This window comes from Lepisma saccharinum, chromosome 2 (assembly GCF_977018435.1).
Source record: "Lepisma saccharinum chromosome 2, izLepSacc3.1, whole genome shotgun sequence".
NCBI lineage: Eukaryota > Metazoa > Arthropoda > Insecta > Zygentoma > Lepismatidae > Lepisma > Lepisma saccharinum.
This window is the reverse complement of record NC_139230.1, coordinates 138,548,814-138,573,182: the sequence shown is the minus strand read 5'-3', so window position 1 is coordinate 138,573,182 and position 24,369 is coordinate 138,548,814. Positions and strand designations below refer to the sequence as shown.

General features: G+C 41.5%; 1 non-coding gene across 1 annotated transcript; it reads left to right on the top strand.

Annotated features, from left to right (window-relative positions):
* Nucleotides 1-23,627: 23,627 nt before the first annotated feature.
* On the top strand, nucleotides 23,628-23,717 carry TRNAI-UAU (transfer RNA isoleucine (anticodon UAU)). Its single transcript is given in 2 exon segments — nucleotides 23,628-23,665; nucleotides 23,682-23,717. It is a non-coding gene; the product is annotated as a tRNA-Ile (tRNA).
* The last annotated feature ends 652 nt before the right edge of the window (nucleotides 23,718-24,369 follow it).

Here is a 24,369-nt window from a genome sequence, read left to right as displayed (position 1 = left end):
CATGAAGCCCAAGGGTGTCGTTTACCAGATACCATACTCCAATCTTAAAAATCTAGGTGCCCTCGATGGGTTACTCACCAAGAAACAACGCGAGAAGAAACGTTCTTGCTTGAGCAAAGGACACGGAATGAAATTACTTCTCAGCACACCTCAATTGAGACGCTTGCAGCGTTCGCGGAAACAGCAAAAGGTCGGTGGTTTCATGTTCAGCATCCCGGCCATCCTGGCAGCATTGGGGGGCCGTTGGAAGTTTAGCGGGGCGGTAGCGCCGCCATCGCGAAAACCGTCATCGACTCGAAGAAGAACAAGGCGGAATTGGAAGAACAGAAACGTCACAACCTGGCCATGGAGAAAAAAGGAGGCAAGGGCGTGATGAAAAAGTTTAAAAAAAAGAAACAACAGCACTCACCAACCGAGATATTGAATCTCTGATCGAACCGTTACAAATCAAACACTTCAGAGGAGTTTTCATGTCCGACTCGTTACTTTCAAACGTTAAAAGAAGAGAATGCGGTGTAGTCAACTTGGACGGTCAAGAAAATCCGGGCACGCATTGGATATGTTACCACAAAAATAATGATAAAGCATTCGTTTTCGATTCTTTCGGAGGTGTTCCACCTACAAATTTAATTCATTATCTGAAAACGAACAAAACCTCTATATACTACAACGACGAACGCATTCAAAATTTCGGAGACGTGAACTGCGGTCATCTCTGCCTCTCCGTGCTTGCGTTTCTCTCTAAATTAAATAACCCTACGATCGAAGATTTCCAGAAAGCATTGTGGAACCTCAAACAGCATCACTAGGATGGGCGTGTTCCATCTCACGAGCGAATCTTCAATCTTGAAACTCACGCTGCACGACGACATCGTCTATCCTAAATCCGTGGCTCTGCGTGCATTCTACAGCATGTACCTCATACCTAACGTCACGCAGCACAACAACAAAATTAGCGTCGGAAGCGAACACATCGTCGTCACGCCAGGCCAATACAATCTTTCCACTTTGCAAGCTCAATTACCCAAAGGCACGTACCTTTCTCAAAATTCGGTCACGCACAGAGTATAAATCCTATCCGCGACGGAGACCGTGGACCTGGGCACCATGGGAGAACTTTTAGGTTTCGAGAACAACCACCCAAAACTCGAAGCTGGCATCAGGCACGTAGCAACCAACATTCCTAAATTCTTGGCCATAGAGACTCTGAACGTACACTGCAACGTGGCGGAAGGCATGATCACGAAATCTTCGGACGGATTATTAGGAAGTCACAAGCAGACGGGAATCATAGCCACTTTCAGACCAAGTTCCGAGTTCATGGAACCGATCATCTACACGCCCTCTTCGCCGATCTATTTTCCAGTATGTCGCAACCGCATAGACGACATAGAGTTGGTGGTGACGAACGAGAAAGGAGACGTGGTGGATTTCGCAGGTGCCACTACGACGGCCATCGTGGAGATCAACGTATAATAAATAACACACATAGTGAAATGGAGCAAATCGAAAGTTACGAATTGCAATCTTTCCCTCCCAACCGTCGCACGTTCGCCAATCTGAACGAAGCGAACAGGGAGATCGAATACGACGTGGACGTAGGCGACGGGTTCGTTCATCCTCACAGAGCGGACCTCTACCTTCAATTCGACGTGGTGAAGAAGGAAAGCGGAGACGCGTTTCCCGCAGCAGCAAACTTGATACTCGTGGACAACTTCGTGCCTCACCTGTTCTCGCAGGTGGAGGTGAGGAAACACAACACCGTCATCGACAGAATAGATTATCCAGGCATCACGTCGACGGCAGTGGGAACGTTGAAATTATCCAAAACGGACGCAACGTACTATCAGGCCGGGGGATTCGAAGCCGGGGCCAAAATATCGACGACAAGTCACACGGTACTCTTTCCAATGCGTCTGCTGCCTGGTTTCTTCTCGGACTACAAGGAGATCATGTGGAAGGGAGGACTGCGCGTCACGTTTCGAAGAGCGGCCAACGACAACGACGCACTGATGCGATACGCTACTTTGGGTCCGGACGGCACCACGCCGCTGCCCAACACTTTACCCGAAGCGGCCAAGTGCGTCATCCGGAGCATGGAATTGAGAATGCCGGTGGTGGAATACGAAACGAACTACGCCCTCAAGTACAAAGCGGAGATCTTGAAAAGTCCGCAGGTGCCGATTCACTTTCACGGTTACCAGTGCGTGCAGAAGATGGCGTCGGGAAGTCACATGGAATTCGACGTGACGACGCAGTTCAACAACATACAGTTCGACATGCCAGATTTCGTCGTGGTGCTCTTTCAGACCGGACGCAATAACGATCAGGAAAAAGATTCCAGCAAGTTCGACGACTGCAAGATCAAGAACGTTTATCTGAAGAACGGTAGGAACGAAGTGTTCCCGCGCGAGAATTACAACCTCGACATGACCAAAAACGATTACCTCAAACTTTACGAAGCTTACACGGCTTACAAACGCGTGACCGAGGGAAGCGTGGACGTGTACTACGCGCCCAGCGAATTCAAAACACGCAGGCCGATGTTCGTCATCAACACCACGAAAAGGAGGCAGGTGGTGGTCAACGATCGAACCAACATCAAGGTCGTGTGCGAGTTCCACGACGCGCTGCCTGCCGATACTCTGTGCAGCGTCATCCTGATTGCAGAGAAGTCTTTTGTGTATGATGTCAAAAATGAAAGAGTGACCGAACAGTTTTAAGTAAAAAAAAAATCACATAATTCTCAAAAAATTATACTGACCGCAGGTTCAAATATTAGATTAACCTGCAACGCAATGTTTAGGATGTACTGCGAGGAACACCTTCTTACATTTGTGAGAATAATCTGGAATAAAAAAATAATAATAAAAAAAAAATAATTTTAATGCATTTATAATAAATCACACTTGAACGCACAAAGGAACTTCCCCTTTGGCCCTGCGTGTGCCCCATATTCACCCCGTAGGGCGCGGCAGGGAGTTAGTCCCGCTAAAAATTCCAAACCTCCACCTGTTTTTTTTTTGCATTTGAAGATAAACACTATTGTTCTAATATTTTGGCTATATTAAATTAGAACTTCTGTTACATAAATTGTTTTTTTCATACATACATACATACATACATGCCATTTACCACATTCGAAACTAATTTTTAGACGATGGTGGCCCCATGGGAGCGTGTGAATCCCACATTTCAGAACGCACCTCTTGTCGTCGCGTGCGTCCAGGGCAACCTTTCTCACCTGGTTGGTTGTCAACACATGGTCGACGCTCTGGATGCGCTGCTCCTCTCCTGCAATTGACGCCCCATTTATAAGGGCTTTGACGTAATCCACCATATCGAAGTCCTCTTGGACAACCCGCCTGTCCACACCCTTAGCCTTTTTCGTGATGGATCCTTCTGCCTGAATAGCATAGGTTTTGGAGCGAAGACCGACATCCTCGAGAGCCACATCACCTTTCTTCTCGTCTTTGACTTTGCCGGGCACCTTCTTGTTGCGAGCCAGGATGCCGTACTTGTTCGGTTGGGGATAGTTCGAGGTGTCGAAAAGGTCAACCAAAGATGGAACCGTGGCCATATCCTTGTACGCGTCGGCTGTGTGAACCTGGTATATTAAACTGTCCGTGTCTATGTAGAGAAGCGAGATGTTGGGGCCGTAGTGTGCACGTAATATGTCGTAGTACGTCTCGAACATGTGTAGCTTGCTCAGATCCAGAACCGTGACTCCAACGTAGATGGGCTTGGTGAGCCTCACCTCACCTCGCTTCATGTGAATCAGAGCCAGCTGCTCATTGTAAATGGTCCCTGATTTGAATAACGGGTTTGCTACGAGCCTGCGACATTGTGCTTTGTTTGATATTAACCTCACATCCACACGATTTCGCACATTCTCCATACTTTTCCCGAACACCGCATTGTTCATTAACTTGAAGAAATCGCGATCGAAATCAGAAGTGACGACTGTGCGATGTTCGGTGTTGAACTCGATGTATGGCCTCAACCATGGAGAATGCTCGAACATCAAAACTCGATGTACCGTGCGGACGGTAACCCCCCGCTTCATCAGCCACCGGAGGTTTTGGTAGTATAGGACATAACGCTCTTTGGACGCAAAGTCCATGATGAGCTTTGCTTGGTTCGAGCCGGGCGGGCATTTGAATTCCGGGACTGGCGGAAGATCGCAGAACAAATCCTGCACCTTCTCGGAGAACTCGATGTCCACCTCGGCAAAAAATCCACGCTCCGAATCGTCGAAACCTTCAACGTCGAAGTTGGAGGGGTCGGCCCACTCGAAGCCTCCAAAGGGGAACGGCCGCATCATGGAGTGTCCGTAGAGGTTGTTGACGTCTGTGTGCATGATGTAGCTGGACGGTTGCGAAGAGTCGTAACCGGTGGCCATGTGGTGATTGTTGGAGCGTGCGTATCGCAACGACACCTGGACCATTCCACCCCGCACGGCACGTTCCACGAACAGCATCATGCCCACGTCCGAAAGAAGCTCAAGCCTGATTTTCGTAAGAAGAAGCATGGCCGACCAGGCCAGTCCGGGGAGACTGTAGAAGTATGCAGGGTCCAGCTTGTAGATGGTCTTCGCAGTTGCACGAAACGCCTGGAACACGTCGGCGAGGAGCGTCACATCAAGTTTGAGGTACGCATCGTGGTAGTCCCCGAGATTTTAGCAATCCAGCTCGCGCCACATGGACTGAGCATGGTTATAGTCATCCTCAGATATGTCCGAGCCTCGCAGCTTGCTATAGAAGTTTGCTCGAGGAGGTAGCGACGTCTCCGCGAACTTGGTAGGGTCCGTGACGTATTCGTAGGGGTAGACCCCCTTACGCCTGAAGAGACCGGCGTCCAAGTTCGGAAAATTCGCAGAGGTGATGAGTGTTTGCTCGTCGCTGAGTTTCCCCGCGAGAGCATCGAGGCTGGCCGGGAGGAACATCAGGGAGTCGAGGAAGCGAAGCTCGACGGTAGAGCGTGATCCCGGGATTCGAACCCACTTGCTCAAGCTAATGTAACGCTCCTCGTTCTGCGCCAGGACGTTGATTCGCATGTCGTCGTACCCCAAGTGAAGCACCAGATGGTGGAAGTCGTATCCCGAGCCATTGTGAAAAAACACAGGGATGAAGCGCGGGTCCCGGGCCATTAGGTTGCATTCGTTGCACCAAGGACCAACATACCTACCGTTAAAGTGATCGTGGTGATGGACTTTACGGTTGTTGGCGGTGTACTCCTTGACGCAGACAGGGCAAGCGAAGGCCTCGTCGTGTCTACGTTGATCGTCGGGGGACAGTGGGAGCATAGACTTGGGGGCCAACAGTACCTTCCCTATCTCGATGGCTTCGACAACCATCCTCTCGAGGAAGTGTTTAACTGCGTCGGGACCGCGATACACGTAGGGCTCAGGGGCGATGTGCTGGTCTCGTCGCACCACAACGTATGCGAAACTGGATGCCTCGTGGAGTTGGTAAGGGGTGGTGGAGGAAACTTCGGGATCGGGATCGCAAGTGGACAGGGGTTTGAGGAAGGCCTCGAAGTCCGCGATGATGATAGCGGGGTGCTCCACCATAGCTCCGTGCATGTGGAAACGCTCCACGGTGCCAGGTTTGGGCAAGACTGCCACCCCAGGCTCGTTGGCATCGCAATAAAGTTTGTGGCGAGCGAGCTTCTCTGCAGCGATGTTGGGACCTCTGATGCGCTGGTAATCCTGCTGATCTCGATTATCAAATATGGACAAGCACCTGCGACAAACTTCTATGTGGTGTTCGTGTTTGTTCCGTTGACTCGAAACAAGTCTAGAGAGGGAGCGAATGAGGGTGTAGTGGTGATGAGTTTCATCCTTGATGAGCAGAAGGTGAATTTCCAGAGCATCATCGTCGTCTACATCGCTCACCCGGATAGGGTACATCACATTTTTGTCGGTGAGGCCGTAAACGTTGATGGCCAACCGAGGGTTGTGTGTACGGGCCTCGAACTTGCGAATGTCCGGGAGCGCCACCGGGTAGTCGATCCCAGCCATAGCATCTTCCAGTTCCGACTCGTAGGGTAGGTAGTGGTTAACCCGGCGTGGTTGGTTTTTCCTGTTGACAGGGTGCAACGCTGCAAGCACACACCATACGAAGCACTTGGCGTCACTGTTCTGAATGTTCAGGACGGCCTTTTTTGCCGCGATGGAAGGTGGTAAGGGGACGTAGCTGGAGGCGGAGAGAGGCGTAAACTTGCAAAGTTTGACGCACAGTTCGTGAGGCCCGCCACACAGCGAACCCCCCGAGCCCTCAGCTTCATGTTCTTCTTGTTTCACCACCAGCTCCTCGGCAAACTGGTTGTAGATGACCTCGAGGTTGTCGACATCCGCCAGATGCAGCGTCTTCGCCTTGGTGTTGTGGCAGAAGCTGTAAATTTCATCGGACGGCTTCTTGTACTGGCAACGTAGCGATGCGTAGAATTTGGTGGAGGAGTGCGTAGCCAGTGCATTACAAAGAATGGAAATTATCTCTGCTCGCTTCTCCTCTAAAATGCTACGAACGTCGCATAAGCCCTCCGAAGTGAGGACAAAATCCTCCAACAAATGCTCGAAGGCAGATTGGTTCGCTTTCGTCATACGCTTGACGCGTTTCGTGGGTGGTGCATTGATGGAGGCTGCTTCTGCCTTCCTTTTCGTGGAGGTCGAAGGCTGAGCCCCAGATGTACTTTCGCTTAGACAAGTAAGCTTATGCTTCTTGGCATACGCAATTGTGATGCGTTTATTGCATCCGGAACACAGTTCGGTGGCAGCCAAATGCTTGCCTGGCACGCAGGTGCGACAATGTCTTGCAAAATGTTTGCTTGATATGCTTGTTTTGCACACAGGGCAACTTTTCATGGAGCGCATTTTTTTTGGGGTATGTTTATTTATATGTGATCTGTTGGTGGTAGAGTGTTTACGAAAAATATCTTATGAGAAAAATTTTGTAAGCTAATTCTAATTAGCGTTAGTTTGGGGGGGTTTATTTATATATGGGTGGTGTTGTCTTCCTCAAATATGCGCTTTAGTCAACCTTATTTTTGCTACAAGTAAGTGTAAGTGGCAAGTAAGCTGGTGTCGCTTGAAGTTGGCAATAGAAATATTTTTCCCACACTTAGAGCACAGTTTGGTCGCACATATTTGTTTTCCCGGCACACAAGTACGACAGTGCCTTTGAAAATGTTTACTTGACACAGCAGTTTGGTACGTAGGGCAATTTTTTACAGAACGTATAATGCAGAGATTTTTTGAGGGTATGTTATTTAATATCCAATGCTGTGCAATGCAAAATATAATTGTTCACTTTTTTTTTAACTATTCTCTATGACCTTACTTGGGTTTTTTGTTTTTTTTTCGCCAAATTATATGCTTCTAGTCTCCTATACAATACAATATACGTACAATATTGTCAACAGTATCATATTTGAGCAGGTCGCTTGTCACCTAAACACTACAGCTTACAGGTTGGCAAAATCTGACATGAAAGCAGATAATACGCTTAAGTCTTATTTATATATAATTTTCACGGGCGTACAATATTGTCAACAGTATCATATTTGAGCAGGTCGTTTGTCACCTAAACACTACAGCTCATAGGTTGGTAAAATCTGACATGAAAGCAGATAATACGCTTAAGTCTTATTTATATATAATTTTCACGGGCGTACAATATTGTCAACAGTATCATATTTGAGCAGGTCGCTTGTCACCTAAACACTACAGCTCACAGGTTGGCAAAATCTGACATGAAAGCAGATAATACGCTTAAGTCTTATTTATATATAATTTTCACGGGCGTACAATATTGTCAACAGTATCATATTTGAGCAGGTCGCTTGTCACCTAAACACTATAGCTCACAGGTTGGCAAAATCTGACATGAAAGCAGATAATACGCTTAAGTCTTATTTATATATAATTTTCACGGGCGTACAATATTGTCAACAGTATCATATTTGAGCAGGTCGCTTGTCACCTAAACACTACAGCTCACAGGTTGGCAAAATCTGACATGAAAGCAGATAATACGCTTAAGTCTTATTTATATATAATTTTCACGGGCGTACAATATTGTCAACAGTATCATATTTGAGCAGGTCGCTTGTCACCTAAACACTACAGCTCACAGGTTGGCAAAATCTGACATGAAAGCAGATAATACGCTTAAGTCTTATTTATATATAATTTTCACGGGGCGTACAATATTGTCAACAGTATCATATTTGAGCAGGTCGCTTGTCACCTAAACACTACAGCTCACAGGTTGGCAAAATCTGACATGAAAGCAGATAATACGCTTAAGTCTTATTTATATATAATTTTAACGGGCGTACAATATTGTCAACAGTATCATATTTGAGCAGGTCGTTTGTCACCTAAACACTACAGCTCACAGGTTGGCAAAATCTGACATGAAAGCAGATAATACGCTTAAGTCTTATTTATATATAATTTTCACGGGCGTACAATATTGTTAAGAGCGTCAGTTTCCGTAGAGCTCTCTTTTTCCATCTTCCCTCTATACAGTGAAGCTGTAGAAGACACAATTAGCTAACCTAGCATAAAACATACTTTCCTAATTAATATGGATAGTCACACATTCCTCTTATTTTATACTGTTGTAAATGGAAAAGATTATGTACGGTAAATGTTTTGTACATTATAGGGAAAAAATGCAAAATATCCCCCAACTTTAATTCGATCCACCTCTGAATCGAATTTTTACATATTCTCACGCCGGCACATATGTTGTTCTATTTTGCTTCTTTTACTTGCCTTGCTTAATTAACTCTGGCTAATTAGCATTTTTTTTTGGAAGAAGTCAACTAGAACAACATATGGCGGTAAGAGAAATATGCAAATTAAAGAATATTTTAGTAATATAAGGGCCCTAGCAATTAGCTTCGTCGACTAAGAGTACTCTTTTAAACGTCTTCAGCTAGATCGTATTACTACGTGAGGACGCTTAAAATGTTTGGGTGTTGAAAAAGTTGGACCTATTTTTTTATTTCTATTGTTTGCTAATAGATGGCGCTGATAGTACCTCCTCTCTCTCTCCCCTCTTCTCCTCTCCCCCTCTTTCTCATCCTCCTCTGCTGTATGACAAATAGCATAAACATAAAATCAAGATTTTGGAGAGCAAACCATAAAATTTGCATGCATCTGATGTCGAACTAGGAACTTTATCTTTCGGGGAGTCAACATTATTTTTTTACTCAGTCGTCATATAACATGAACACACGCAAACATTCACATGTGCTTTTATTATTTTGTGTTCGGTAAGTACAAGTATATTCTTACATAAATTATTGTTTAATTTAATAAATTGTAAACTCGAAGCCTGCTATACTAACACTCCTTCTGTGTTTCATTATACTATTGAAAGCGAATGTTGCGTGCATACGGAAATAACACAGAAAAAAAAAGCGGATGGAAGCAATTTAAAATCAGTGGAGCAAGGTTAGTATTACGAGAACGTAAAAACATGTGCTTTCATTCAACTTCGAAAAATAAGAATAAATATGTGCATACAGAACACATATGCTTTCTTTTCACAGTTGTAAAATCATATAAATTGTACATGAAGTAAGTTACGGGAAGGCTCTTTCTTTTATGTCTGTGTATATGTATGTTGTACAATTAGGTACAAGTATTGTACAATTAGGTACAAATTGTTGTACAATTATTTCCCCCAGTTGCCCAGTTGGAGTTGGGGGCATAACACTGGTACTATTTGTTTAATATTTTATTTCAAATTCACTGTCAGAAACTAGTGTTGCCAGTTCCTGGATGTAGGTTTACCTACTCTGTTGGTTGTCACTGTCAAGCTTCCAGTATTCGTACAGCATAAAAAGCTATAACCCCCCCTCTCAAAATATATACATTGTATACGCCAAGATGCTCAATAGTCTAGCAACACATCATGAAAAAACATGCCAAGAGGACCCAGTGGGTTTATAAGTCAGTGCTGCCAACTCCTATTTGTAGGTTAGCTTAGCCTGTGAAAAATCATATAGTAGAATTTTTGTAGAGTGGGTAGGCAACACCGACGAGCATCAAATAATGATTTCGAGCCTCAAATATATAATTCGAGCCTCGTCAGTGTTGCCAATTCCTATTTGTAAACCTTTACTTTTTTGGTTGGGCACCACGCACTCCTGGCGGGGTTATGGGGGCCAGGAATCCTAAAAAACAACAATTATTATTATTTTGTTTGTTTGTTTGTGTTATAATATAAGTGTGTGTGCGCGCGCGCGCGCGTGTGTGCGTGTGTGTGTGTGGCACATCGTTCCCCCGAGAGAGGTTTACAAAAATCACGATATACGGAGTTGGAAAATTACGATATGGCGCATTCGCTTATTACTGTTGCCAGCCGTAGGTCTCTCTCTCTCTTCATCTTACAGCAACGTTGGCATCTCTATTTTTTAGTTGCAGGTGGTTGCCAACACACTCTAGTTAATAATGCTACATATTATACACACACACGCACACACACATACTGTGTTACCATCCACCCACCTCTCTTTCTTTTACGGCAGTACCAACTCTCCTTGCCCAGTGTGTGTAGGTTGGTAAAAATTGCTTTATGCACTGTAAGGCAAGCCTCAAGCAAAGTTGCCAACTCCTTGCTTTAGGTTAGGTTAGACCAAAAAAGTTGTAGGTAGGCTGTCGGTTGTTTATCTCTTCCCTCTCTTTCTCTCCTCTCTCTTTTTTGTAAAAAGCTATGGCAAAAGCAGTAGGTTGGCAACCTTGCTTTATGCACTGTAAAGCAAGCCTCAAGCAAGGTTGCCAGCTCCTTGCTTTAGGTTAGGTTAGACCGAAAAAAAAACCTTGGTGATTTTTTCGAGTAAGGTGTTGGCAATACTGCGAGAAAATAAGGCTTATGCCTTACAAGAGCAAACCATTAAGAAGCCTCAAGCAGTATTGCCAGCCCCTTGCTTTAGGTTAGGTTGGACCAAAAAAAACCTTGGTGATTTTTTTCGAGTAAGGAGTTGGCAACACTGCGAGAAAATGGGGCTCATGCCTTACAAGAGAAATCCATTAAGGCGAGCCCCACCGAGCCCCATTTTCGGTTCCACAGACGGCCCACTTCATCTACTCATAACTTTAGACTTTTACATGGAATTGAAACATAGAATGTTGCCTCCTTTGATTGAATCGAACCTGTGACTCCTCTTTGATCACAAAACAATAGTGACGGCCATCTTGCTTATTTTACCTACTCTTTATGCATTTAAGCTAATCGGTACTGGGGCCCCACACGGCAAAACAACAGATTCTAATTTATCTTTATACATTAGCGGTAAAGTCTTTGCGTTGTAATCAAAAGGCATTTTGTTTTGATTTTTAATATCTGTTCCTGCATAAATACTAATGGGGACTCAACACACTTCTTCTTTTTTATTTTAAAAACAACATCATTATCAGCCAATCTGACATTGTGAATCGAACCTGGGACCTTTTCATTACAGCATAAACATCCTATTTCCAATTAGTTCATTTTCTCTTTGTGCACAAAAAGCTAATCGGAACTTTTAAACAAATACAATTGAATAACCAATTTTCACCAACATTGGGAATCGACCCCTCAACCACTTGGTTAAAACATCTCGCGGAATAAAAAACACCCCCCGCGCCGCGCCGCTCCGCTCCGCCCCGTGCCGCGCCCCTGTCGCCGCCGCCGCCGCAGCCGCTAAACACTAAACGCGGCCGCCATATTGATTTTATTCAAATACTATTTATGCACAGATGGACTAATCGGGACCTATAATGGCGGGACAAAACAATTGGCCTCATTTAACTACCTAGAAAATCGAACCCGCGACCTCTTCATTACCAGGCGACAACATTAACCACTAACCCAAGGCCGCCATATTGATTTTATTCAAACACTATTTATGCACAGATGGACTAATCGGGGACCTATAATGGCGGGACTAAACAATTGGCCTAATTTAACTACCTAGAGAATCGAACCCGAGACCTCTTCATTGCCAGGTGACAACATTAACCACTAACCCAACTCGATTTTCGAACTCAACCATTTTGTTGGCTTTATTTACACTCAGGCTAATCGAGATCATTCAATATTGATATCGTCGCCTTGTAATCAATAGGTCCCAGGTTCGATACTCGGTGGAGGCACATAGTTGTCCGAATCACCACTTTTCAACTGTAGCTCCAATCCTGATTAGTTTTGCCGTGCATAAAACGGACTTAAAAAAACTAACTCAATCTATCAATCAATCAATATTGACTCTACCAGGAATCGAACCCTCGACGCCTCTTGTTTTACAGAGCAATAACCTTAGCCGCTAAGCTTTCGGGGTACAGCACCTTCGGCACCATCTTTAAGTCATTTCTTCATGTCTTTGCATCATACGCAATGGTTGCGCGCGCATTTCCTCCACAGACACACACACACACACACACACACACACACACACACATACGCACGTGTTAGGTTAGCATACATCAAGAAACAACGTGACAAATCCATTGACCCCCTCCCCCGCCGCTTCTGATGTCTTCAACGTGATCAGACACGTTCTGCTGACTCAACAATAAAACCGCTCGTACCCCGCTACGACAGGATGTAACATAACACCAGTCGCATCGAATTTTTGCTGACGCGTAGGAACGAAGTGCTGTCATTCTACTTGCATAATTCATACGAAGCAATTCTTCGGTGATTTTACTTACCTTATACAGAAAATAAATTTGATCTTATGAGAGTATGATAGGCAATTTGAATTCATCAGCTCCCAAATTGATCGAAGTAAAAAATATAAAGTATGAAGAACAAAAGTAAATATATTTGAAGTAACTAAATTATATTTCCTAACTTAAATGTCAAAATTGGTGACACTTGTGCATGTACAAGTCACTAATAATTCATTTTTGATGCATTGTTTCGGCACTGTAAATAAATTGAACTCTTTGATCTTTCACAGCCTTGTAAGGGTGTGAGCAGGATATTTTTCTCAGAAAAAAGGTGCTGGTTATTATTATTATTATTTTTCAAATCATAAGATTGAAATTATATTGCACTGTATTTGGAGCGCACGCAGAAGAGAGCCAATTCTTCATCGAGTGCACGTGAAGGTCACATAACTGAGTCACCCTAGCATATCCAAGGTGCAGGTGGTGAAGGCGAGGAGGAGATTGAAATTTGTAAAGTGGGTTGGTTCATTCTTGCAAAGTATTTGTGGTGAGAAAGTCGTGATTCAGAGCGCTTTGTTTTTGTATAGTTTTTCAAATGGAAATAATCACCACTTACAAGAGTAAACCTAGTATTCTACTGGATGGATATCGGTACCGTGTTGGCCGTCAAACTGAGATCATTATCTACTGGCGGTGTCTGAAGGAACGGCATCTCAAGTGCAAGGGTTTAGTGAAAACGTCATCGAACAACGATGTTTTGGAATCGACACCTAACCAAAGTGTGTCAAACGTTGCTGAGTTGGAAGTAGAGAGAGCCAAGTATAAGTGCAGGAAAGGAACCAGAGAGGACCTTTCGACGCCAGTCAACGCCATCTACAAGCAAGAGTTTGGTAAACTGTTCAACAGGGGATATGATGAGTGGCCGAAGTTCCTAGATACGAGAACCTGAAAGGCAATCTATGCCAAGAATGCACAAGAGCTCTGGGGAATCCGGTCGACAGTTCCGAAATTTCATTAATGAGGAGATGCTGCGACTTTCCGACGGGACGAGCTTCCTTATGTTCGACATAACTCTGGATAATGGAAAGAAATGCATGATATTTGGAAGTGATAGTGGCAGAAAGTTATTACAATCCAGAGACTCTTTCTTCTTAGACGGCACATTCAAAGGCTCTTCTAAACAGTTTCAACAGATTTATACAATCCATGCTGATTGTGGAAGTTCAGAAAGAGAAACAAAAGTTTTTCCAGTGGTGTACGTCTTACTGGAGGATAAAAAGAAATCGACGTACGTTCAACTTATTGAAGCGTTACAACGTCGGGGTTGATCTCCGAAAACCGTTATATTGGACGGTGAGGTGGGCGGTGATACAGGCGATCAGAGATGTGTTCCTACAGAACACTGGTTGTAATTAACATTTTAACCAGTGTCTGCGGAGGCAGATACATAGACCTAGCAAAGAAGTCCAAAGAAAACGAGGAGACTAGGAAAACATGAGGGATGTGTGCTGCTTTGGCGTTGATACTAACAGAAAAAGTCGACGAAGCCTGGCTCAAGATTATGGAGAGCGCGCCACAGGATCTAAAATTAACAAAATTCCTGGACTATTTTGTGGAGCAGTGATTGAACAACGAGAATATACCAATCAATGTATGGAATGTTTCCAGCAGGATAACGGTTCAAGACTTCTGAATCCAAAGCAATTACGTACATTGAAACGGACAGATGAATACAAGCCATTCTAGAAAAATATGCTGAAACTAAAGACTTGCTTCACTGCCTGAGAGCTATATGTGTCCAAGTTTTATTGCAAGACATTAACCTTATGTGACGAGGCTATTGACGATTGAAAACATTATTGTGAAAAGTTTTGACGAAGCTGAGTGCTGAATTATAAAATATTAATCCTAAAAAATCTGACGAAGCAGTTGCTAATAAACAACAATCTTTAAGCCACCATTGTGTATTAGATTACACATTGTCCAGTCCTAAGTCTGGAAAAAGGTGTGAGGGAAGGTTAACATTTAATCACAAAAGGTAGAAAAATTAGTGTGCGCTCGTTGTACTGTCGTTTAAAGGACATTCATGAAATGTGCGCTCGATGTACGAAATTTCCTTTTGCATTCGATGTACGAAATTTCCTTTGGCGTTCGATGTACGTGCGCTTGTTACACGACACCGGCTGACGCTATGCGCTGAGGACAACTTTCACCACCAGAAGCAAGAATTCCATTCATAGGGTCATTAGTTGACGTGGCATCTTGTGAAGTTGTGATACATACGCTTGGTCTTCGAGTGTTTTGTGTAGTTGTATGCAGATTTCACAAGGAGAGAAGCACTACAGATTTTCGGAGTTACAAAAGTAAGTATCTATGCGTGTTCTTCTACAATTTTATTTTATGGTTTTCCTTTTCCGCTGACGTTCTAATTTCACTGCCATATTCGAAATGCTTGAGTAAAAAAAAAAAACACGTGTTCAGCTCAAACAATTGAACTAAAATGGGAGATCAGCTTCAGGAACCAATATTTAACATAGCACAATAGTTTCACACTAAACTTCGTTCTCACTGTCATCTAAAGTTGCAAAAACTACAAGTTTTAGGCGTGAATTCAATATTTCTTTGCTTTTTTATCTGCCTATTTTATAATTTCTTTTTGCAATTGAGAACAACCCCAGTGTCGTGAAGCATATACATGATTTCACTTGACACCCGCTATTCTAATAAGGAAAAATTGCCTTCTCATTCCTCTCCCACTTTTCGTTTGTGTATTTCTTTTCTTGTATATTCTTTTTTCTAGTTTCGGATCTTCTTTTCTCATTCTAGAACCTCTTCCTTCCTGTTTACTCCCTCTCTTCTCGATAATTTCCTCTTCTATATTTTTCCTCATATTTTCGGTTTGTTTCTTCTTTATTCTTTCTCTCCATTAATATTTTATTATTCTTCTTCCTTCTGTCTGTCTTTCTGCCTGCGTATCTTCTATATATCTCTTCCTCCCTCGCTCCTCTATTTCTTTTTCTGTTTTTTTTCTATTTCTCTTTGCTCTTTTCAATTAATTCTTCTCTATCTCGCTTTTCTATCTCTATGGCTTTCATTCTCTCCCTTTCTTGCTTCTCTCTTTCGTTCTTTTCGTTATTCTTTTCTCGTTCTCTTGTTCCTCTATTTCTCTTCGCTTCCCTATTTATTTTATTTACCTCTCTCTAGCTTCTCTATTTGCACAGTGGTTAGGATCTCACCGTAAACTGTAGGCCCAGTACCGATCAGGCTATATGTACAGTCACGGACACTGCTAGGTTGTAATGATTCCATTGAAAGTCAATGTGTTCGTAACAACCCAGAACTGTCCGTGACTGTACATAAAGTGGATTTAAAAACCAAACAAAAAACAATTCCCTTCCTCTCCTGTCTCTACCCCCGTGTGTCTGTTTGTCTGCGCGCGCGCCTCGCTCCTCTCTTTCTTTATCTGTCTCTCACTTGTGATTCTCTTCTCTTTCCTTCACTCTGTCTGCCTTTTCAATTATCTCCATTTCTCATAGTCTCTGTCGCTTCTTTCATCACTCTTCTATCTCCCTTAAGGCACTTGTTTCTTATGTGTGTGATGGCATGTAGACATATTGACATCATGTTCACATGTCGTCATAAAAAGAGAATCACAAGTGAAATATAAAGCGAAATAAAGAAGCGATACTCAGACATACACTGAAGAAGTGGGGGGATACATAACCGGGGCAGAGAGGAGAGGATGAGGAGATATATAAGATAAAAGACATGGGAGAGAAAAAAGAAGGAAGCGAGATAGCGGGGGGGGGGCATAAATAGGGAAACGAGCGAGAGACGGAGAGAAAGATATAGAAAAGCAATCTGCGGGTTTCCATGGTCGCCTGCACCAATCACCAACAACATCGAATTTACACAAACTGAATTTTGTTCTTTCTTCTATAAATATGTAGTAGGCGTACATACAGTAAAAATCTAGAATATCTTAACCTTATTTAGGGAAGTTCAGAAATATTATATTAATATCCCTGAATCTTAGAGATAATGGTTCTACCAGTGGTGAGCCCAGGATTTTCAAAAGGGGGAGGGGCTTACGTATACTTTCTTTAGTAGTTAGCCCCTACTTTGCCATCTTTTCGTGCCTCTGGCGTTATTTTTTAAGAGTACGGTAGCAAAGGGGGGGATATGATCCCCACAAACCAACATTGTCCTTGTTCACGCCAGTGGATTCTACATTAGCATTCAATGTTAACTGGATATTATCTATTGTCAATTGCTTTAATAAGTGTAGTTTTAAGAACTAGACAATGGATAATGTCGAATTAACATTCCATACTAACATTATTTCAAACAATTAAAAGTTTAAAATATAATATTTCACTCACTTTAGTAATTAGGATTGAAATTTTATTTTTGAATGCTACTTGTTTGTTGTTCATTAATCTTAACTGTGCCATTAAAATGATACGCAACTAGTATTTTGTTTTTTCTGCTTATCCCAAGTAAATGTTTCATGCAAAGTTCTTTAATTTTTACTTTTTATTTAAGGCACTTGTTCCTGTCATGAAGACAAGAGAGAAATTCAGAAGCTATTGTGCAGAGGAATGTGAAGCATATGAACGGACTGAAGAGGGATTATTCTGTTGTTGTTGTTGATACCCACCAACAAAGGGGGCAAATGGTAGGTAGGTGTGTGTGACATACTGTTATCCGAAACATGAAAAATTACATTTCCAAACCAATCAGTGCTACGACAATCTCACTTTCCACAGAAAATTTACTATGGTGCAAGTGTTGCTCATATTTTAAATTAGGATTTGCAAGTTAACAAATATAAATAGTATAATTCAATGTTGAATAAATTTGAAAATGTCTTCAGAATATTTTTTCCTTCGTTTCTACATTAGATAGATTATAGGCTTAGTAATTAAACTGCTTGACATAACATCCAGTGGTATGCCCAAGAAGGGTTGGTGGGGATCATAACCACCTCAATGGACCGGTATTCCTAAGAAAAGAACATCAAAAGCAGAAAATATGGCAAATTGAGGGCTTATTAATAAAAATACGTATATCTACCCCCCTCGAAAATCGTGATAATTGATAACATATATGTAGTCTCTCTCTCTCTCTCTCGCTCTCTCTCAATGTGTGTGTGTAAAATACACTACATGTGTTTCTTATTTGAATACAAAATACAAAGAGTTGATGTTATATTTGTTTCAGTGGTGGAGTTCTTTTGTGATTTTTTTATTATTATTAACATACAAGTCTTTAGCACATCAAGCTACCCATCAAAGACTTGCAAATTTAATTATCACAATGACATTTAGTCATGGAAAGTGGTACAGGAGGAATGGTATCTGTTCTCCCTTCATTTGTTTTTCTTTCATTCTTTCTTATTATCCTACCTTTTCTATTTTTCCACCTGTGTTCTCAATTCCCCCTCGCACTCTTTGTCAGAGAGAGAGAGAGAGAGAGAGAGACTCCTTCCCTCTTCTCCTATATCTCTCTCTCACCTTCTGTCTCTCCCTGCATTTGTCCTTTTTCTTCTCTTCAAAATACATATACCTAAGTATGAGAGAGTCTCTCTTTCAGAAAGATAAAGAAATTAATATAAGTGTGTGTGTCATCTCTATCTCTCATCTTCCCTTTCTCTCTCTACCAGCCTCTCCCTTTTTCTCTCACTGTATTCTATCGTTTTTCATTCTCTCCAAGAGAGAGAGGGAGAGAGAGATAGATTAGGAGAGAGCAGGGAGAAATGTGTGTATTTGAGAGAGGAAGTTATCTCTCATTATTTCACTATCTTTAAAGGTTAAGTGGGTCTCTCTCTCTCTCTCTCTCTCTCTCTCTCTCTCTCTCTCTCTCTCTCTCTCTCTCTCTCTCTCGCTCCACTTTATTATCCTTCTTATGTGGAGGAAAGAGAGAGATGAGTTATAAAGGGTTCCTGATTGCAATTCGTAAATTACACCATTCAAAACTATGTAATATTTTCAGCTCTGCTTGTTTCAATATGTTTTCGTCCCACATAAGTCCCTCATTATTTTATTTTCAAAGCTCCACGTCATGTTCCTTTGTGATAAAGTGCCCACTGTTTCACATTAATATTATATGATACAACAGAAAAGAATACTGTCTTGTATTTTATAAATCAAATTTTTATATATTAAAGAGGATAAACGTTTATGAACAGAATTGAATGTTGTATTTGTTTCCTGTTTGTGATTTTCAATTTCTAATATTGTTCGTAACTGGCTGGATTTGGAAATTGATTTGAACAGGTTATCAATAAGAAAGTTTTTGTTTAACCTATGTGCATTGTGTAAAGTATTATGTCACTTCGTTTTGACCTACTTATAAGCATACAATAAGCATATAACAGAATCTGTCTCCTTTACAGTACAAAATTATTATTGCTATTATATTTACACCACCTACATGTGGTAATGTTTTCCCAGTGTCAATTGAAATGTGATGTTTTGTAATAAAATTCAAGAAAATATCATATTTATGAGTACTTCATTCATTTATTTTCAGGAAGTATCTCCATTTGCTAACAGAAGATTTTGAAAATAAAGCACCTTATCTGGCTGGCACTATTAGTGGGAGGAAAGTTGTCCTGGTAGCTGGATGGTATAAAGTGCAATGTGCCACTTCACAAACATTTATATGTGGACTTGTTGGCATGTACTATATTTTTTTAATTAGACTACCCCGAAATCTGTGCTACATGTATGGCAGTTAACAAGTACATACTATTAGGCCACAAATACAGAATGTCGCTTCAAGTCATCTATCTTATGTGAGAAGTTCAAGGATTTAAAACAGAATGTGCATTAAGCAGTAGTGTATCTGTGTCAAAAAATAAATGTTCTGTCTCAGGATCTTCTATATAATTTGTTAGTATGAATTGCACCTAAGTTTCTCAATGCTTTTTACTCCTGCATCACTTATTTGTTGTTCATAATTGGAATTTTTCCATTTTTCTGTGATTGTTAATCTGCATGTATACAGTAAGACACAAACATGTAGATTAAATAGGAAGGAAAATCAATATACATATTTTTCTCACCTTAAAAATGATTATGATCTCTCATTTTGTGCACAAGTTATTTTTAGAATGTCCTGAAAGTGTTATTTTTATGTATTCAGTTTAATATTTGCACACATAACCATAAACTAACAAAGATACCAATTTGAAACAGAAAATTGTGTATATGTGAACAAGAGAAGTCCTTTACTCAGTACTCTTAAGTAGGAGGATACTAACACCCACATTCCCCTTCAGTAGAGAAATTTACACTAGGCCTAAGCAGCCCTTGACCTAAAGAATTCCAGTAATCATGAATTCTCTCATTGTGTACTAAGAAGTATTCTCAGCATGTTCTAAATGTGTGAATGAAATGTACCATAAATGATAAAAAATAATTTCGAGAATGCACTTTACACACTTGTAGAATACTTAATATTGACAATACTCCTTTCCATCACTTTTTCAGCAATTCCAACACTTCTAAAGCATATTAAATGTGAAGTGCTTCAAGAAAGTGTACGAAAAGTGAAATATCTTTTACAGTGGAGAAATGTATTGGAACTTTTCCCTTGCAGGTATGCAACCCCCATGAGGAAGAAAAGGGGAAAAAATTGTCGCATTTAAACGTGTCACCCTACACATTAAAAGTGCATCAATTTTTTTTACTCCAACGACACGTTTTGGTATATCAAACAAAATATCCATTTAAAAGTGTCATTTGACGCATTTATTTTGATGCATTTAGGTCCTTCACCCAGTTTTATTCATTTTAGTGAATCATTGGATTGATTTGGTGTTTTAAGTCCACTTTATGCACAGTAAGGCTAATCGGGACTGGACCTACAGTTTAAAGTGGGATCCGAACCACTTGTGCCTCCACCGGGTATCGAACCCGGGACCCCTTGATTACAAGGCGACGACGCTACCACTGCGCCATCGGGGAGGCCCATTTTAGTGAATCATTTGACACATTTATTTTGATGCATTTAGGTGGATCTTTCTGTTTGATGCATTTTTAATGTGTCGTTGGTGTCAAAAAAGATGCTTTTTTGTGTGTCAATTGACACACTTTGATTTCTGTGTGTACATTTTGTCTATTTCGTATTTTTTTTAAAAATAACCGACCGTATCTTTTGAATTTCTGAAATTACATTACATTTCAAGAGCGTAGAGGAAACATTGCGGGGTCTCTACACCTGTACCCCCCCCCCCGCATTTGGGGGGTTGCAGGGGCGGCCGCTACGCCACTGACGTTTAGTTAACATAGTTGAACAGTACAGGCAGCCAATAATTGACTTGTTTTCTAAGATTTGATGACAACTGAAATGGACCGGGCTGCTGTGCACAGCGTATGGATTTATGCACTTCTTGCAACGCTTTCAAACAATATTCTTACTGAAGACATTTTCTCCATTGATGAAAAGTTTCTCTCGGGTTATCGACCAAGTGAGTTGTTGAGAAGATTCCAAGCTTTCGAGAGATAACGTCACTCTCATCTTCAGGGTAGAAGTAAGAGTGACGTTAGCTATGGAAAGCTTGGAATATTTTTGGCGTTTACTGAGGATAAATATTGTGCTCCCCCCCCCCCATTCCAGGTTGGAAATATCGACTCTGACGTTTGACAAGACAAATTTTGCGATGACTACGTAAAAATGTCACGCTTCGCCTAAGTCACGAGATAAACCGTTTAGATCTGCTTGAATTAAAAAAAGTATTAGATTTGTGCACTTGTTGCCTGATGGAGAGGGTTATTTTATGTGGAGATGATGTCAATTCCTCATTCCTACTTACTTCACTATCATTGACGATCTTATTTGTTTGTCTCTAAGATAATGGAAGACTTTCAGAGTGTGGCACTGGTCTTATTGCAGAAGTTAGAGTAAACTATGCATCTATTAGATTTCCTGTTTGTAAATCTCTGTGTATTCGTAAAAGACAAAACAAAATAAAAAAAAACAATCAGTGACAGGGTGTTTTGGTTCTCTCAATACTATGGGTACAGCAAACAACATGGCATTTTTACCTTTCCATCAATTAATCAATTTAACATAACATGTTGCACAATAGATATGTGGTGCCCACTTCTTATTCCGGTCTCCAATGTCCTCTTTTGAAATATTGAATCCCCTTTTTACGCCTTGCAAAGCGAACTATTCACAGATGTAGCAGTTCTGATATAAGCTATCTGGTGGACTTCGGCAGGCAAGGTACATAAACTTAAACACAAGCTGCAAACACAATGCTTAGTATTTTCACAATAACTTGCATGTACATCATGTAGGTTAGTAACAGAACTGCAAACATCTGAAACAGAACCTGAGAAGCAGTTGTTGCCAACTGCTAGACTCACAATTCTCTGCATTTATCAGGAACTGTAAAGCTGAGTAAAATGAGGCTTTATGTCCTTATAACTCAAAAACTGTGCCTGACAGCGAAATTCTAATTACAATTAGGGATTTGAATCTCCCGTACCAAATGCTTCAGATAAACTTATATTCACATAAGAAAAAAACCTCTGTAGAACAGTGTAATCTATGAGGGGCTAGTGCCCCTTACCCCTGCCAAGTTACGCCTATTCACACCCCTCTAGGTGAAGAATTGTGGAGAGAATTTTGTTCCACTTCTACATCAGGTATATTTTTAAATTGTTTTTATAAGTCCACTTTATGCACAGGTAGGCTAATCGGTACTGGATCTACAGTTCAAAGTGGGACCCGAATCACTGTGCAATGTGCCTCCTCATCAGGGGTATTATATGTATGTATGTATGGATATAGTAGAACACACACATATACATATACATACACACGTCTAGAATTACACTAATGAGATTTTGATAATGACACACTCTATATACGCCCCTGTCTATGCCCAGCAACACAATAATGCAGTGAGATGGAATGAGGTTTTCCTTTCCCCGACTAAACTTTCATCAAAGCTTTGCCCCCCCCCCCTAATCAGTGGGTCTGCCAGCCACATTATTGTTTTCCTGCGTTGATACTTCGGCAGCGATGCCTCCCCAATGGTGTGGTAACGCCGTTGCCTTGTAATCAAGGGGTCCTAGTTTTGATACTCGGTGGAGGCACATAGTGCTTCGGATCCCACTTTAAACTGTAGGTCCAGTCCCGATTAGCCATACTGTGCATAAAGTGAACTTAAAGGGGTGCGTTCCGAAAGTCTTAACGAAACGAACGCATTTAACGAAAATAACTGAGCTCGTGAATCTGGTGAAACCAGTTATTTTACGGACTTATGGGACACTCTAGGCGAAAGCGCAGGCGCAGCGATTTGTTTAGAGAAAGTTTCCGCATGGCGTCAGCGGAAGGAATGTCCTTATGGCAAAAATAAACTCTATTATGGCCACTGTTACTCATTTTAATCACATTCTAAGAACGGTCAAACCATACTTATCTTGTGCATGTTGCTTCATATCGCTATCTGTTAAAATTATAATACATTTTCCGAACTAGTGCAGTTTGAATTCACCAGCACGCGCTTTGTCTGCAAGGAGCAGACGATTTTCACGGAACAAACCAGCATCCTGGCCCGTGCGTTTGGTGAATCTCGTTCTTGCACGAAACGCACGGAATGCGACTTTTGGGACAGCATAATGAAACTCACGAAACGCACGGAAGCACTTATGGAACGGCCAGTTACCATAACTCGTTTAACGCGTTCAACTCGTGCGACTTTCGGAACGGGCCCTCAATCAATCAACTTCGGCAGCGTTCGTCAGCAAGCTAACATCAATTATACAAAACAGGAAATAAAATCACAAGGACATACGTCAAATTGAAAGGAAATCACGTGGAAAAGAAGCATGCAGAAAATCAACATCCGTTTAAGAATAGAAAGGAGACCTAGCAAGGAACCCTAAAATGAGTGCGTCCACTCTTAAGGTCGCAATAAGGTGTTTCGTACCATGTCTCCCCAGTGGCGCAATTGGTTAGCGCACGGTACTTATAAGACAGTAACCGAGAGATGCCGGGGTTGTGAGTTCGAGCCTCACCTGGGGAAACTTTTTTTTTGTTCAACTCAACTACTTTTTCCATCGTTTACATTATAATTGTTAGTAGGTAACGTTACCGAAGAAAACGGGTTCGGGAATAGCTCAGTGCGTTCAACCTAGACGAGAGCGGAAGATTTTAATTCTTGGAATCTTCTGTTTCATGTTGGAGTGAATGTGCCAAGAACGAAGACTTCTTTATTTACTTATTTTGGCTTTATTGTGCATGGCGAAGTTGTGGCTATTTTGCCATTTCTTCCACTTAACTTCGTTTAAACGTTGTTTGAAACAGTGATTTTACCATCCTTAACCCTTTAAGGTACAGAACTGAAGCAATAACTGAAAATAAGTTTTTTCTTTAAAAATTGGTGTTTTAGTAAATAAAGTAAACCAAATTTAGAAAATAGAAGTTTCTGCCATGTCTAGAATTCTAGATATGGCTTGGGACACATGTGTCCCTATGTACGGATTTACATACATTTTTTCGTAATTGTGAAATTTTATTTTTGATTGTAAGAAAGATAAAGGTTACCTTACTACATAATATTATTTATATTACTCTTTTATTGTTATATGCAACAATTCTTGCATATTTAACGTTCAATCGCTTTTCAATAAAAATAAAAGAACAATAAAAAAGTAATGCAATATCAAAAATAATGG